Source organism: Berghia stephanieae, chromosome 3, assembly GCF_034508935.2.
Source record: "Berghia stephanieae isolate SIO BIC M18660-M18661 chromosome 3, UCSD_Bste_1.3, whole genome shotgun sequence".
Lineage (NCBI taxonomy): Eukaryota > Metazoa > Mollusca > Gastropoda > Nudibranchia > Aeolidiidae > Berghia > Berghia stephanieae.
The window spans coordinates 28,780,240-28,798,953 of record NC_088362.1 but is presented as its reverse complement, the minus strand read 5'-3'; the positions used below and the strand labels follow the sequence as shown (position 1 = coordinate 28,798,953).

The following is an 18,714-nucleotide window of genomic DNA, read 5'->3' as shown; positions in this document are numbered from 1 at the left end:
TTCATGATTCTGTGATGATTGATGGTCAGTGAGTGGACATTGCATACTAGAGACCACTGGGAGTGGAGAATGCATGATGAAGAAAATAAAAAAATAATATACATAAATGAATATTATTACAGTTTCAAAAAAGAACAGCAGGACTCGAACGAATCTACGTCCTACAGGGCAGATACTGAATAGACCTCAGAAGTCGAGTTTCATTGGCTTTGCCCTACTCTGAAAAAAAAAACCCACACATATTTACAATAGTGGCCAGAAAACTTGTCCTTCATCATTCATCGTAGCTTGTACTCTTGAGCACGTTGCCGATCAGCTGTCTCCACGAATCACGATCCTCTGCGGTGCGCATGAAATCTGTATTAATTTTTAAGTCACATTTGGCCATTCTTAGGTTATTTAGATATGTCAATCTTTGTCTTCCTCTAGCTCTCTTTCCTTCGATCAACCCAGATGTTACCAATTTTTCTATTCCGTCTCTTCTCCACACATGTCCCAGAAACCGTAACTGCCTCTTTCTGATGGTATCGATCAGTATTCTTCCCTTCAAATCATCATCTAGTCAGCTGATCCTGCGTAGGACGTTGCTTCCCGAACTTTCTTGCGAAACAGATTACGGTTTTCCACCAGTCTACTTGCTTGAGTTGCTGTCATTCCCAGCCATTCACATATATCTTGTTCCCAGCTTCTTGTTGGTCTACCTCTTCCTCTCTTGCCGTCTACCCTTGTCTGCAGAATGTGCTTTTCTAATGATTCGTGGCGAATCGTGTGGCCAAAATAGTTCAGTTTCAATTTCTATTCAATTTCCCTTCAAATATCCATCGATTAAAAATTTAAAAAATAAGAAACTAGGGAACAGGCACAAGTGTAAGATAAAGATCTGAACAAGTGTGTATGAAAGGTGCCAGACAAAGCAAGAAAGAAAAATACAAGAGGAGAAAAAAAAAAAACAACCCCAAAAAATCAGTCTACCTCGAATGGAGATCGAACCTCAGACCTTCTGAAATAGAGCAACCCAAAAAATGTCTTTGTCCTCGTCCTCTCGTGTTCAATGTATGTGTTTGGTGTAAGCGAGGGTTCACAGCGTAAAATCGCGTACCCTTGTGAAGAATATAGGGTAAGTATTAAAACTGTCCCAACTATCGGGAGCTTTTGTGGTGTAATGGTAGCACGTATGATCGGTAATCAGAAAGTCTGAGGTTTGATCCCCAGTCGAGATAGACTGGAGTTTTGTTTTTTTTTTGGGGGGGGGGGGGTTATGATATTTCTTGTATGTTTCATTCTTGCTTTGTCTGGCACCTTTCATACACATTTATTCAGTTATTTATCTGCGATTTAAAAAATTCTATTCTACTTGAGATTTTCCCTTTTTTTGCGCATTTTATGCGTTGTTTTATTCCTCTCAATTTGTAACGCCATACATATCGAACGCTCTTTTTTGTTTACTTTCCAAGATGTTTCTACAGTTCCACATAACCTACAAAATTTCTCTGTTGTCAATCTGGAATTTAGTAATGTATTTATGAGTTTATGGGTTGTTTTTTTGTTTTTTTTTGTTTTTGTTGTTGTTGTTGTTGTTGTTGGTTGAAGAAGGGTTTTGAGCTCGAAGCGTTTCGTGCTGGGTATTTTGTTCTTTTTTTAAGCTGTTATATTCATTTTTGTTTATGGCATAAACTCTGGAACCTGAGACTTTAGATTTGACAGTTTTTAACAAGATAGGTTTTTTTTTTCAGTCGATCTATATTTGAAGGACAGTTTGTCTGGGCAAAATGTTGAATATGTGTATTTCTTTCTTCTTTTTTTTTTTTTCCAGAGTACGGCAGAGTATCAGCGCTGTCGTATCGAGTATCGAGTATCGAGTATTGAGTATTGAGTATCGATTATGTGATGACCAGAATTATTACTGTTGACATAATTATCAACCCCCCCCCCCCCCCCCCCCCCCCCCCCCCCCACCCCCATCTTGCAGTGTCCCGTGTCTCTAATCATCTTTGTGGCTGCTAGAATGACCCCGTTACGTCATAACACTCATTCAGCGCGTCACCAACATCTGCACCCCTTTACCTCCCGCTTACTGCGAAGTACCAACAAATAATAATTATTATGTGGTACTGGAGGATGGCATATAAATTATGTTACCCACCGCCTCTATGGGCTGTTTTGTTGGGGGGAACAAAATGAAGAAATAAAAGGAAAATAACTAGAGCATTTATATAGCGCTCAAAGCGCTTTGCAAGGACGAGACGTGGCCACTGTTAGGCGATGCGTATTATATTCTTTTTTTTTTCCGGATAGAGATAATGCTGTTGACGGCCAGGTACTCATTTTTCACCTGAGTACGGTGAGAGAATGTGAGTAAATAGCCTTTTTCAAGGACATCACAATGCGCCGCTCAGAGCGAGACTCGAACCCAGGACCTTCCGATCCGATGGCGAGTGCCCTACAACAGGACCACATAGCCGCACGAAAAATTAATCTAAATGAAAAAGGATCAGGGATCTGACATGTAGCTTTTTATCTGCTTAAAAATGCATCTGCTTTATTATTCATAAAGCAAAAAGAATTGGTACAACTCTTCATTACTTCGGGGATCCCGGTAGCTCAGTTGGTAGAGCACTCGCTTCACACACAAAGGAACCAAAATCGATCCCGGGTACAGTCGAGATTTTTTTTTCTGACCCCCCTGTCCACCAAGCAGTGATTGGGTAGCTGGATCTGTTAGAATTTGGCGGAAAGTACTTTGAGATAGACTAGCGTCTTATCCAATGGATAGCAAGCAATTGCTATTGTCCGTTTCGCGCTATATAAACCGGGGTAAAATCCGGCTCCATGAGCCGAGTGGCTCGGAAGGACTAACAACTCTCATAATATTACTTCTTGTTATAAATTCGAATTTTGTCATGAAGCGCCTCCGCACCTAGGTTCGCATACATTATGCAGGTCTGATAACCGAACGCAATTATGGGCTTGATTTAACATTGCTGTCATGGAGAATATTTTGCTTTGGTTTGAGGGTTTTTCTACATTACAACAATGCGCCCATAGCAACTTTGGGTTATCAGACCTGAAAATAGGTATACGTTGGTCTCGACAAAATTGGGCTTGTCGTTTTTTGGGCGATGGGTCACATGTAACCAGGCTTATCAAAACGGTATTATATCGAGGGTATACCTGACCTTTGCCATTTACATTTTTTACCTGAATTAGCAAAATTTTAGTCGACATAATGAGACATCAATGAGACATTAATGAGACATTAATGAGACAATATAGAAGTAAGCCGCTTGACACTGTGAATTCCAAGATCCTGTTACTTAGAAAAATGTAATGTTGCTGCTCGAAGCTCGAAGAAATAAATAACAATGTGAAATTGAATGTAAGCTTCAATTAAATAATATACGAAAACAGATAAAATGGACGTTTCAGGTTTCCCCTTTATTATTAACAAAACAGGATGAATGAAACACTGCAGATGAATGAGATAATGTGGTAATGGCTTTGTTCAGAACACGTCAATCAATTCTCTGCCATCTATCTAGTTTTTACGTGATGTATTTTCGTTTTTATTGTTAGTTGATTTTTTTTTTTTAGTTATTGGCTGAAAACGGGTTTTGAGCCCGAAACGTTTCGTGTTTGGTATTTTGTTCTTTATTTTTCTTTTTTTTTTTTAAAGTTTTTATAATATTTACTTTTGTTTATTCCTTTTAACCTGGACTAGCAGCTTAGTTTCACTATAGAACTTGGCAAATCCATTCGTGGGTAGGATGATCAAGTCGGTCCCAATTCCATAATTCTATTTTTGACACCAGACTCATGATCCTCGATCCCTCAATAGGATTCAATAGTCGTACCGTCACTTCCTTCCTAATGACGCATGGTAACTTAGTAACACTGGCTCTAAACTATCGGAACAATGGCGGACGCCGTATGAAATATTTCTCCGGCGAGCTTAAAAGCGTATCCAGAGGGAAAAAACCCCATCAATTTGATCATGTTTTGACTTTTACACATTCTGATCACAAGGCATATGAAAAGGGAATGAAAAGTTCTCGCCAGCATGAAGAATAAAAAGTAAAGATTTTCTTTGTTTAGAACCAAGATGGCCGCCGTTGCCGGGCGCGTGACATCAGACTGCTGAATCCAATTGATTCGACAGACAGACAGACGTCTGCAAATTTCTATAATGATTTGCAAGGAGATTTTAACTCAATTTAGTACGCTATATAAAACTATCATTGTATGTAAAAGAAGATGTGTTCTCTGTGACCATCGTTTCAAAACGGTATTATGTTGAGGAGGACCTGATGCTTTAAAATGGATTTCAAACTTAACATACAAGAAGATTTGAGAGAAAGAGAGAGAGAGAGAGAGAGAGAGAGAGAGAGAGAGAGAGAGAAATAGTTTGTGTGTATGTGTGTGTAAGAGATAGAGAGAGGTGAAGAGAGAGAAAGAGAGAAAGAAAGAGAGAGAGAGAGAGAGAGAGAGAGAGAGAGAGAGATAGAGAGAGAGATTTGTAAGAGAGCTGAAAAAATAGAGATATGAAGAGTGGAAGAAGAAGTCGAAGAAGAAGAAGAAGAAGAAGAAGAAGAAGAAGAAGAAGAAGAAGAAGAAGAAGAAGAAGAAGAAGAAGAAGAAGAAGAAGAAGAAGAAGAAGAAGAAGAAGAAGAAGAAAGAAGAAGAAGAAGAAGAAGAAGAAGAAGAAGAAGAAGAAGAAGAAGAAAAAGAAGAAGAAAAAGAAGAAGAAAAAGAAGAAGAAAAAGAAGAAGAAGAAGAACAAGAAGAAGAACAAGAAGAAGAAGAAGAAGAAGAAGAGAGAGACACACAGAGAGAGAGAGAGAGAGAGAGAGAGAGAGAGAAAGGGAGAGAGAGCGAGAGATAGTGAGGGAGGGAGAATGAGTGTGTGTGTGTGTGTGTTTGTGTGTATGTGTGTGTATGTGTCTTTGGACGAGATGGAGAGAGAGAAGAGAGAGAGAAGAAGAAGAAGAAGAAGAAGAAGAAGAAGAAGAAGAAGAGAAGAAGGAAGAAGAAGAAGAAGAAAGAAGGAAGAAGGAGGAGAAGAAGAAGGAGAAGAAGAAGGAGAAGAGAGAGAGAGAGAGAGAGAGAGAGAGAGAGAGAGAGAGGGAGAGAGAGAGAGAGAGACCGAGAGAGAGGGAGAGAGAGAGAGAGAGAGAGAGAGAGGGATTATGTGTGAAAGAAATTGGGACCGTTTAAAATGTATTGAAAGAGGAGTGAGTAATAAGAATGAGTAACTGTGGATACATTTGAAGGCATTCTTAATTTCAATGCATTATGTTTTGTTCCCCGTTGTATTAAATTGTAAAAGATGTCTGTGTGCTTTGTGAATTAAATTTGTTATGAGATCATATTACTATAAGGTCCACATATTTCTAATAAAGTTTATTATATTTGTTCGAGCAATGTAAACCACTAAAGATTTTCCATTTTGTGAACAATAAAGATGTAATACTATTACTATTACTTTTAAACTTCAAACAAAAAAAGTTAATTTCCTAAATCTGACCATTTTCACCTCATTCTAAAAAGCTCAAAGCGCTTTACCTGGGGTCCCTGGTCAACTGCAACATTTAACATGTAAAACGGGACATGACGCCTGTTAGGCGATATTACATTTTTTTTTTTGTCGGACAGAAACAACGCTGTATTCATTTCACACCTGAGTACGGTGAGAGAATATGAATAAAGAGCCTTCTCCAAGGACTGAACTATGCGTCGAGCCAGGCTCGAACCCAGGACCTTCCGATCCAAAAGCGAGTGTCATACCACTAGACCACATAGCCGCATTCTAAATTGTCTTCCTCTGATTCGTTCATTCAAACACCATACCAGATTGTCGTGACATGTCACAAATGTCGTAACTGGATCCTTGAAAATCGTAACATAGTAAGTAGAACCCAAAAGCTGTCCAAACTTTGCATAACAGACAGAACTCGATGAATAAAAGATATCGTTAGAGCTGCATCCAGTTTCTGTTTTTGCCAAAATCCAGCAGACAAATTTGACATCTGGTTTGTGTCATCCACGCCAAATTTGACAAGCCACGGGTTTGCGATACGTAATAAAAATAAGAAATGACTGATTGAAGGACGGCAGTGAGTGTTATATTGGAGCTTTTTGACTTGAGCTTTTTTTTTTTTTTTTTATAAAAAAAAAAAAAATATATATATATATAGGGCAATATCATCCATTAAACGTGCTCAAAGCGCTTTACAGAGGGTCCCTGACCAACTGTAACACGTAACATGAAGTACGAGACATGTCTGTTTGCCACTGAAGAATCCATATCTAGACGTCTATCTAAAAAAAATTGTTTTTTAAATAAGCTTTATATAGCGCAATATCCACTAAATTATGTGCTTTAAGCGCTTTACAAGGGGTCCCTGGTCAACAGCAACACTTAACATGTAGGACGGGACATGCCGCCTGTTAGGCGATATTACAATTTTTCGGACAAAGACAACGCTGTTAACGACCAGGTACTCATTTTACACCTGACTACGGTGAGAGAAATATATATATATATATAATATATATATATATATATATATATATATATATATAAGAGAGAGAGAGAGAGAGAGAGAGAGAGAGAGAGAGAGAGAGAGAGTTGTATATGTTGCGGTATATATAACATCAAGTTTTAATCGGTCATCAAAGCACACACAAAAATGACTAACAGTTATAAATTGCGAAACTTGAGTAGCATCTGAAACAAGAACTGGCTGATAATAATGAATTATATTATCTCCTCCTTCAGGATTATTGGTCACGGGACGATACGACACGAGACAACGTCATCATCAAACACGACCAGCAGAGAGTGAGTACTTAGTAGTACTACTGATATTACACGGGTTGTATAAGAGAAAGTATGAGTCACTCACTCACTCTGCCAGTCAGTCTTCCACTCCAAGAAGCGTAACATTCCTTCATTCTGACTACTTTATTACATTAACCCCACTCAGTCAACCCACTCCAGACAAACCCTTAACCCTCTCCAGACTAATCGAGAACTCATTTTACAAAGCTCCTTTTTTTTTTTTAGCTTTCGGCCCTTTTTGTGTATATGTGTGTGTGTGCGTTCCGACGGACAGCCGACGGCGGGTTGGGCCGGCGGATATCTGAGAGTTAATTTTTTTGGTGTTCTCCAACACGTGTGTGATGTCAGTCTAAATTACAAATAAGGCTGAGCAACGCCGGATTTTTTTTTTTTTTTTAATTTTTTTTTTTTTGGGGGGGGGGGGGATGGATGGGGATGGGGGGAGGAGGTGGAGGGGTGGAGGGTTGAGGGAGGGGGGTGTGGGAGAGGGGGTTGAGGAGGGGGAGGGAGGGAGAGGGTTGAGGAGGGGGGGGGAGGGAGGGAGAGGGTTGAGGGATGGGGGTGGAGGAGGGGGAGGGTTGAGGGGGGGGGGGGGGGGGGGGGGTTGGCGTTGTTTGTCGTTCTTGTGTGTTCTTGTTTATTTATTGATTGATTAGTTGTCAGTGACAGCATAATCATCATCATAATCATCATCATCATCATCGTCATCATCATCATCATCATCATCACCATCATCATCATCGTCATCATCATTACCATCATCATCATCATCATCATCATCATCATCATCATCATCATCACCACCACCAGAATCATCATCACCATCATCATCAAAACCATCATTGCAAAGCCATAACGGTACCAGCACGATGGTTCCATGGAGACACTAAACAGTCTATTTCCTCCAAGGATGGTTCACACAGACCAACATGAGTTCATTATTTACATTATTTCATTGTTTTATCCACGGACCTCAGTAAACAAGTGTGACATGTAACCTCAAAACGGTATCATGTCGGGGAGATTTAAACACTGAAAACTGAATTTCTGGTAGAAATATCATGAGACATAAAAAAAAGTAATAGTCCCTCTGCGCCATTCGGCCGTTGGAGCAGGAGTATATCCCGGTTTCTAGAGCATAAAACGGACAATGGCAATTACTTGCTATCCTTGGGGTAGTCAATCCCAAAATACTTTCCGCCAGGTCTAGCAGACCCGGCTACCCAAAATCTCGACTTCAACCGCGATCGATCTAGGTCCCTTTGCGTGTGAAGCGAGTGCTCTACCAGCTGAGCTATCGGAACCATCTTTATGAGGTTTGGATAACGTTAATTGTCTTATTGAGAGAAAAAATAGACACAGGTTCGGAATGATTTCAATTACTAAATTCACGTTTTGGCACCAGAGAGTCACCGAGACGTTGTACCCAAAGAGAATATCCTAGTCTGTGGTTGTACCAGTTTGACGAAGTGGGTGTCAAATGTCAACATGAGTTCCTTGTTTACATATTTCATACGATCACGGGTCTCAGTAAACAATTTGACACCGATATTGTATTGAGTCGATCATGTTTGGTGAAATATGGGTATTTTATTATTATCATCATTATTATTATTATTATTATTATTATTATTATTATTATTATTATTATTATTATTATTATTATTATTATTATTATTATTATTATTATTATTATTATTATTATTATTATCATCATCATCATTTATTATTATTATTAGTATTATTATTATTATTATTATTATTATTATTATTATTATTATTATTATTATTATTATTATTATTTTTTTATTATCATCATCATCATCATTATTATTATTATTATTATTATTATTATTATTATTATTATTATTATTATTATTATTATTATTATTATTATTATTATCATCATCATCATCATTATTATCATTATTATTTCGTATTTACGGAAGAAAGCAATTGCGTGATTAACCAGTTAACAACGGCACTCTAGAAAGACACGTATCTAAAAATTTACCCAGTAAACTCGTCCTTCAAATATCGATCGAATTGAAATGACCCTTATCTTAACAATTTTCGCGACGTCCCAGCTTTGAGTGTTTTAAAATCAAATTCCCTTTATTCATCCCATATGGAAAATTGTCTCTAGGGTCTATTCCAAGAGATGACTGGAATAATCCGGTCGTCAGCCGTAGTGCAGCGCCTCAAATTGATCTATATATAGGGCAGCAGCCTCTTATAGTTCACACTATTATGTTATGACGATCGACCCAATCAGCAAAGTCCGGTCCGCATTCGTGCACCGTCGCGAACCGGCCGGGTAGCATCGTCACAACACACCTTTCGACTAGATGCTCTGCCGTCTCGGGTTCTTGCCCACAGCGTGGACATATTGGACAGCTATAGGGCGAGGTGACTTGCTCAAGGCCACACAGCTCAGCAACAGCGGGTGATCGAACTCGGTACTTTTCGAGTACGAAGCAAACGACCGTACCGCTGAGCCACGCTGCCTCTGCCTGGTGAGGGTCATTTAAATCGATGGATGTTTGAAGGACGAGTTTTTTGGCCTAAATTTTGAAATACGTTTTTTGTTCCAGAGTAAGGCAGTTAACTGGTTAAGCATGTCATAATCTTTTGAGGTGTCACTGGAGTTGATAGAATGAATGAAATATTGATGTCGTTAACTCACTCAATCCTAGACATTTTTGCTACTTTCAAAATTGGAAAAATGTATTTAAAATGTACATAGACGTCTCGTTTTATTCAACTACCATTAACATGCAAAAATAAAAAAAATAAAAACATTAGCTTTGATACTACGCCAATAATTTGTTTCAGAAAAATGTAATAAATAGGCATGGGGTAAAAGTAACCCCGGGTAAACTACGGATATAGTCGGTGTTAGGGTTGAGTGAGTTAAACACGTTGTTGTTGGTTTTAGACCACCGGAGATATGATCCGTTCTCGGCAAATAATTACTCTCTCACACATGATAAATAAAGGTTTTGAGTTTACTCATTTTGTTTGGTGTGTTGGTTATAGATAGCTAATTTGCGTGGCACCGTTGACAAATTAAATATTATACTTTTCATTCCATCATGAAGCACCAAGGACAAAGTGGTTGAAATGTTCGAAGGCATTAAACTTTGACACAGGAGGTACGTTGATCGGGCCCCACTTCAGGAACTTTCTTTCTTTTTTTCTTTCTTTTTGTCTTCTTCTTTTTTGTGGAAAACGTTATTAATTAAAACTCAATATGCCCACTTTTGGATGGCATATCCTTCTCTCTCTCTCTCTCTCTCTCTTCTTCTTCTTCTTCTTCTTCTTCTTCTTCTTCTTCTTCTTCTTCTTCTTCTTCTTCTTCTCTCTCCTTCCTCTCTCTCTTCTTCTCTTCTCTTCTCTCTCCCCCTCTCTCTCTCTCTCTCTCTCTCTCTCTCTCTCTCTCTCTCTCTCCTCTCTCTCTCTCTCTCTTCTCTCATCCATCTGTCTATCTATTTATCTTGATATCTACACACCTTCCTCTCTCCAGCTCCATTATGCTATACCTCCTGAAGACAATACATGCATACATAACACACACACACACACACACACACACACACACACACACACACACATACAAACAGTTTGCATGACAAAGTTGCGTGAGCACTTTTCGATTAGATAATAATTCTACTGTTCTCCACTCATTCGGTTCATAGACAGCTAAAACAAGAGGCGAAAAAAAAAAATAGAACCCAAGAAAAAGAAGAATTGAAGGACATGAAACTATTCTGACATCTGACACGAGAATGTTTACTTGTGTCCTGGGGCTAAGGAAGACACGTTGACACGGTCGTGTAAAGTTGTATTATTTACCATTGTCCGCGTGTCATTTTCATTGATTAGAGAACAGTTGGATAAGTGACACTGTGTAATTAGAATCATAGACTAATTGTGTAAATGGAAATTAATAGGATGAGGGAAGTGGAATACAATTATTATTAAGCTCTTACAACTTGAATGAAAACTGGACCCCCCCCCCCCTTCTCTCTTCTCTCTATCTCTTATCTCTCTCTCTCTCTCTCTCTCTCTCTCTCTCTATAATATATATATATATATATATAATATATTATATATATATATATATATATATATATATCTGATTATTTGGGACTGGGGTGTGGGGTGGGAATTGGGTTTTGGGACGGGGGGGGGGGGGGGTTGGTTGGCTGAGACTCTATATATATATATATATATATATATATATATATATATATATATATATATATATATATATATATATATATCTGATTATTTGGGACTGGGGTGTGGGGTGGGAATTGGGTTTTGGGACGGGGGGGGGGGGGGGGGGGGGGGGTTGTTTGGCTGAGACTCTATGTCATTCATCATCATTATCATAACTTGATATGTGACTTATCGTCTAAAAACGATATAATATTATGTCGGGTTGAAACAAATAACTAAAAAACAAAACAAAAGGAAATAAGGTGATTCAACGTAAAAGAAAATTTGTAGAATAGAAATGTAAGATTATAGTTTGTGTTTTTGTTGTTTTTTATTTATTTTGTTGTGTCATTTTGTAGGGTTTGTATTGTTTTGTTTTTTTTTGTTTTTTTTTTTTGGGGGGGGGGGTTGTGTTTTTTTTTTTTTTGTTGGTTTGTTTGTGTTTTTTTGTTTTTTTGTTTTTGTTTTTGTTTTTTTTGCTTGTTTGTTTGGGATTTTTTTTTTTTTTTTTGGTTAAAATAGAAAACAAAACTAAATTCATTATCTTTAATAAACTTGATCGTCTTGTCAATTTCACCCAAGATTCCATTTTAAGCGTTTCAATCAACCCGAGAGAATACCGTGATGAGGATGTGGGCCACATGTCGGGGTCAGACGGATGTCCACGAAATAAAATAAGGGATTTTTTATTAAAATGAATTAGAATTTTCAGGTTCCAGATTTTGTTATAAGACAGAAACTTAACATAAAGTCTTGTGTTATGTTTTGTTTTTGTTTATTTTCGGACTGTGTTATTTCAAATTGGAATCAACATTTAATGTAACCCCGACACATAACACTGTCTTGTGATGGTGGGGTTGGTATGGACAAGGAGTTTGTTTGTTTCATGTTTTATTTTAGTAGTATTTTTTAAAAGTATCTGTTATTTCTTTCTTGTATTTTCTTTCTTTCTTTCTTTCTTTCTGTCTTTCGTTATTTGTTGCTTTTGTGGCTCTTTTTTTTATTTTGAGGAGTTTTATTTTGTTTGTTTTGTTTTGTTTTTGTCTTTTGTTGTTTTTTTTAATAATTTGGGTTTGCTTGTATTTTTTTTTATTTTGTTTTGTTTGCTCGTTTGTTTGTGTTTATTTTTTAAATTACTTGTGTTGTTTGTTTGTTGTTTTTTTGTGTGTGTTTTTTGTTTGTTTTTTGTTTTTTGTCTTTTGTTGTTTTATTCCTTTTCATTCATTCCATTGTTTTATTTGCCTCATGCGTGAGTGAGTGTTTATAATATGTGTGCGACAGTGCGTCTCGAAAAAGTGTCACTGGTGCGTGTGAAGTGGATGCCAGCATTGGTGGGTAAGGAGAAGGAGACGTGCAATCCAAAATGCCACCCGCAATAACAATCTTATTTGATGGAAAAAAACATTGGAGATGAAGGGGTAGAGATAATTGAGGTGTTGGGGGGGGGGGGGTCGCAGGTGAGGGGGGGGGGGGGAGGAACGGGGAGAATGAGAGGGAAGAAGAAGAAGAAGAAGAAGAAGAAGAAGAAGAAGAAGAAGAGAAGAAGAAGAAGAAGAAGAAGAAGAAGAAGAAGAAGAGAAGAAGAAGAAGAAGGAGAGGAGGAGGAGGAGGAGGAGGAGGAGGAAGAGGAGGAGGAGGAGGAGGAGAAGGAAGAGGAGGGGGGAGGAGGAGGAGGAGAAGAAGAAGAAGAAGAAGAAGAAGAACAACAACAACAACAACAAAAACAACAAGAAGGAGGAATAGGAGGAGGAGGAAGTCCCGGGTTAGAAAGTTGATACCACTACGAGGCTTATTTAAATCGATCGATATTTAAAGGTCGAATTTTCTGGCCAAGTATTTTTTAAATACGATTTGTACCAGAGTACGGCAATTATCTCGTTTTTAAAGGGGGGGGGGGGGAGAGAGGGGGGAGAGAGGAGGAGAGAGGGGGAGAGAGAGGGAGGGAGAGAGGGGGAGAGGGGGAGAGGGGGGGGGGGGGGGGAGAGGGGGGAGAGAGGGGGAGAGGTGGGGGAGGGTGGAGAGAGGGGGGAGAGGGAGAGCGTGGGGAGAGAGAGGGGAAGCTGACAGGGAGAGTAGGGGATAGAGAGAGAGGGGAGAGAGAGAAAGCAGAGAGAGAGGGGGATAGAGAGAGATAGATAGATCGATAGAGAGAGGGGGGGAGAGAGAGAAGGGGGAGAGAGGTGAGGGGGAGAGAGGGGGGAGAGAGAGGCGACAAGAGAGAAGGGGGAGAGAGGGGGAGATTGAGAGAGATAGATAGATCGATAGAAATAGAAGGGGAGAAAAGAGGGGAGAAGAGAGAGAGAGAGAGAGAGAGAGAGAGAGAGAGAGAGAGAGAGTCAAAGAGAGACAGAGAGAGAGACAGAGATAGAGAGAAACAGAGAGAGATAGATAGATAGATAGATAGAGAGAGAGACAGAGAGAGAGAGAGAGAGAGAGAGAGAGAGAGAGAGACTGGGTTAAATGGCAAGGAGAAATGAGATCATCAATACCAAGTGGGCCAACTGGAGTATCGACGAATTGTTTTCGTCGTGTTGTCACATTGCGTGTTTGCCATTGATCTCTGCTGTCACAGACCACACACGTAGAATAACTACACTGCCGTAGTCTGGAAAAACACAGATTTAAAAATTTGGCCAGAAAACTCGTCCTTCAAATATCGATCGATTTAAATGACTCTCATCTTGGCAAAACATCTCAAAACCGGGACTTCGGCGAAGTCCCGGTTTTGAGATGTTTTGCCAAGACGAGAGTCATTTAAATCGATCGATATCTGAAGGACGAGTTTTCTGGCCAAATGATTAAATATGTGGCGTTTTTTTCAAAGTACGGTTGTATCCGATACGATGCTTGAATGGCGATGTTGTCATGTCATCACACTGTTGTTGTTGTTGTTGTTGTTGTTGTTGTTGTTGTTAGTGTATCTGTTGTTGTTGTTGTTGTTGTTGTTGTTGTTATTGTATCTGTTGTTGTTGTTATACAATCGACGTGCACATCGTGGCAGGTCTGATAACCGAACGCAATTATGGGCCTGATTTATCAATAATTTTGTAATGACCGATATTTCGCGTTGGTTTGAGAAGAAAAGAAAAAAATATTGAGCTTTTATACCGCGCAAGATCCACTTAACGTGCTCAAAGTGCTTTACAAGAGGTCCCTGACCAACAGCAACAATTAACATTTAGGACGGGACATGACGCCTGTTAGGCGATATTACATTTTTTAATTAATTTTTTTTTTTGGACAGGTACTCATTTTACACATTAATACGGTGACAAACTGTGAGTAAAGAGCCTTCCCCAAGGACTCAACTATGCGCCGAGCGAGGGTCGAATCTAGGACCATCCGATCCGAAAGCGAGTGTAATACCACACGACCACATTGCCGAGTATTTCCATTCCAACAACAATAGGCCCCATTGCAATTTGGGTTGTCAGATCTGAAAACAGGTATACGTCGTGTAAATTGTCATGGGGATAGTGTCTTTGTGTTTGGATAGGACAAAAGATATTATGGAAGTGAAAGAGAAATGCGAATACAGTCAGAAATGTGGCAGATATTAAAACTATACGAACACTGTTAGGCATATTAGAAAAATAATCATAAAATATTTAATTCTTTATTATGTCTTCCTCTGTTATTTTTGTATGCTTGTCATTGTGAGCGAATTAATTACAAGCCAAACAATATAATGTATGGCGATGTGGTCTAGTGGTATGACACTCGCTTTCTGATCGGAAGGTCCTGGGTTCCAGCCTCGCTCGATGTATAATTGAGTCCTTGGTAAAGGCTCTTTACTCACATTCTCTCAGGTGTAAAATGAGTACCTGGCCGTCAACAGCGTTGTCTCAGTCGGAAAAAAATTGTAATATCGCCTAAAAGGCGTTTAGTCTCGTTCTACATGTTACATGTTGCTATTGGTCAAGGACCCTTTGTAAAGCGCTTTGAGCACATTTAGTGGATATTGCCCTATATAAAAGCTCATTTTTTTACTAGCCAATGTACACATATTTGCAGGTCTGTTAACCGAAGACAATTATGGGCTTGATTTAATAATATTGTTGTTTTGGACAATATTATGTTGCTGTGTTGATTTGAGAGCATTTCCATTACTACAATAGGCCCTATAACAATTTAGGTTATCAGACTTGAAAATAGGTACACGTCGGTACTCGCTCTATATTGTACGATGAACAATAAGATGGCACCTTTCATTCCTTGTGTTCTGTTCCAACCGGATGCAAAACAAGAAGACAATAGATAAATAGACATTGGCATTCCATGGGCATCATAACCAAATAACTCCCGTACTCTGGAAAAAAAAAAACTAGTATTTAAAAATTTGGCCAGAAAACTCGTTCTTCAAATATCGATCGATTTAAATGACTCTCATCTTGGCAAAAACTCTCAAACCCGGGACTTCGTCAAAGTCCCGGGTTTGAGAGTTTTTACCAAGATGAGAGTCATTTAAATCGATCGATATTTGAAGGATGAGTTTTCTGGCCAATTTTTTAAAAACCAGTTTTTTTCCAGAGTATGGTGGTTGACTAGTTAAACAGATACGGATGGATGCAACAGTCTGTGTACTTTTCCGCACCATTAGATCCACATTTAACTGTTCTTAGAATCTTTTGAAACCTATAGAAACACAATTGTCCGATCTAAACTATTCACTCAGCCTTTGTACTTTTGTTATGTCACGTAACACTTCGAATACTAGGTGTTTTAAAAAGATGGAAACTAGAAGAAGAAGAAAAAAAAAAAAGAAAAAAACGAAACCAAAAAAAATTGAAACTGATCAATTTTTTCCCCCAATCATGAGTGGTTGTAATATTGTCATGTCATGAAACACTTCAAAAACAAAGTGTTTTTTTTTTTATTAACATGACACTATCAAACGAAACAAAAGAAATTAGGACACAGCATAGTAATGAAACAAAAAATAATTGTCTCCGGATATGTATCTTCGTGAAATGGTTGAGTTTTATTTCATCAAAGAAATTTCGGTTTCAATGACCAGGGAATGTGTGTCAGTGAAGCCAGGATTAACCATTACTCAGCTAAATAGTTTTGATCACGTGATTTTTACGGAGCGTATGATACTGTTAGGTCATTTCACTCTTGTGTCACTAAAAAAGTGAGAGGATGATAATACATTTATATTATTCTTTTATTTATTAAAAAATAACGATATGTGTTGAAAATTGTAAGCTTCAATTTATTAGACCATGACAGATTATACTGTGGACGTTTTGGATTTCCCCTTTATAAAAAAAACACGAGGAATGAATTTTTATTCGCCTAATAAATTGAAACTTACAATTCAACACTTATCGTTATTTTTTCCTTCGAGCTTATTATTATTATTATTATTATTATTATTATTATTATTGTTATTATTATTATTATTATTATTATTATTATTATTATTATTATTATTATTATTATTATTGTTTTTAGGGGATTTTTTAGCCATAAATGATGACCAAAGAATGTTATTCCCTTATTATTATAATCGTTGTTATGATTTGTTCAGAGAGATGATAGGGTGATTGGCCGATGGCCTAAAACTAAACTCTAGAACTTGAACTCTAATCCGGCCTTGAAAAGGTTAACTGTATTCTACTGGTATCTAACGGTATCTATCGTGGTGGATGGGGTCCCGGCAGTCACTGTTTTAAAATTCATGAGATGCGTTTCGGGCAATTTGCTTTGTTGACTGACTTCTTCGGGGATCACTTGAACTTATATGATGCGAAACACAAAGAGACACAAAGAGGTACAAAGGGGGACAAAGAGGTACAAAGGGTCACAAAGAGGTACAAATGGGCACAAAGAGGTACAAAGGGGCACAAAGAGGTACAAAGGGACACAAAGACGTACAAAGTGGCACAAAGAGGTACTAAGGGGCACAAAGAGGTACAAAGGGTCACAAAGGGACATAAAGAGGAACAAAGAGGCACAAAGGGACATAAAGAGGCACAAAGGGGCACACAGAGGTACAGAGGGGCACATAAATGGGGCACAAATGGACACATAGATGGGGCACAAATGGGCCACAAAGAGGCACGAAGGTGGCTCAAGCGGTATTATGCCAGACTATGGAAAAGAACAAGTATTAAAAATTTTGTCCAGAAAACTCGTCCTTCAAAAATAGATCGATTAAAATGACCTTCTCTTTAAAAAAAAAAGATTTCACAAACCTGGGACTATAAAAATCGATGATTGAAGGACGAATTTGACCAAAATTTTATATACGTGTTTTTTTTTTTAATTTCAGAATACGAGTTTATCACCAATAAATAGATATAGACGTCTATTATATAAAATCCCTTTATCCATCCCTTTGGTGAAATTTGTCTCTAGGGTCTATTCCCAGGGAAGACTAGAATAAGCCATGCGTCAGTCTCAGTGTACCACCGCAAACTGAGCTGATAACCTGCTCAGGGCCACACAGGACAGCAGGTATATGAACCCAGCACCTTTCGGGTACGACGCAAAGACCGTACCGCTGAGCTACACTGCCTCATCCAAACCATTCCGCCATAATCCAGTCTGAGGGAATGGGTCACATTTTCATGGACATTGCGCTACATATAAGCTAACGCTATGACGTCAAATTCTATTGATGCTGTGCATTTAGTTTTAAAAAACGCATTACACCCGCCAGCCAGATATCACGTACCAGCAAACAAAACTATGAGTAACCTTAAAGGTATATCGTCTTTAAAATATTGCAATTTAGTGAGAACTACTCATAAAAATGGCTGGCTAAAAATAATTAACAAAGAGTTGAGTGACGTTTATTTCGTTCCTTCTATAAGAAAATAGTATAATAAATCAGTATTGATTGGTAGCAAGCAGGTCCTATCGGCGATACACACGAGATTTCATTTCTGTGGGAGACACACACAAGACTTCATTCCTGTGGGAGACACACACAAGACTTCATTCCGTCTCCTGTCCGAAGGCATCCATCAAAAACAATCGGAGAGGTCTTTGAACCGTAAACCGGCTATGTACCGGTTCCGGAAGTTTGGTGGATTCATTTCCGGTGTTAAACGACCTGAAGGAGGCGCCGTGATGCCTGGACTACTTTAGCGGAAAATTGCAGGGGGAAAAGGCATATAAAGTCATTTGTCGATAGTGTCATTTATTACAACGGTAAAGTGAGTGGAGCAGGCACTTATGTTGGTAACAACAAGATATGAAGTGAGTAGAAAAGTGCCAGAAGACAATAGAGAATAAAATTTTTTTTCCCGCGGCGGTGGTGGGGTTTGAACCTGCGACCTTATTGGTACGACAACTCCGCCTGGCAGGTGAGAGCGTGGCTCTACCGTGTGAGCTATCCACGAACACAAAAATATTCGTTTCAAACCCAAAGTCATTTCTAGATCCCTCTCTCACCCACTTCTTGAGATCGCCGATTCGTTCACCACCATCGCGAAGTAATTTTGACCAGCAGTTAAGTTTAATAGCCAATATTCTCATCACAAACATATAACATAGAAACGATTGAGACATTGAGTATGCTCCGGTGTATGGGGTGAATTTTTAATTCAGAAAAGTGAGTGGAGCAGGCACTTATGTTGGTAACAACAAGATATGAAGTGAGTAGAAAAGTGCCAGAAGACAATAGAGAATAAAATTTTTTT

General features: G+C 38.6%; 1 protein-coding gene across 1 annotated transcript in view; it reads right to left on the bottom strand.

Moving 5' to 3' along the window:
• The window catches only part of LOC144967491 (uncharacterized), a 618,402-nt gene that overhangs the window by 421,834 nt on the left and 177,854 nt on the right, over positions 1–18,714 (bottom strand). The window lies entirely within an intron of this gene.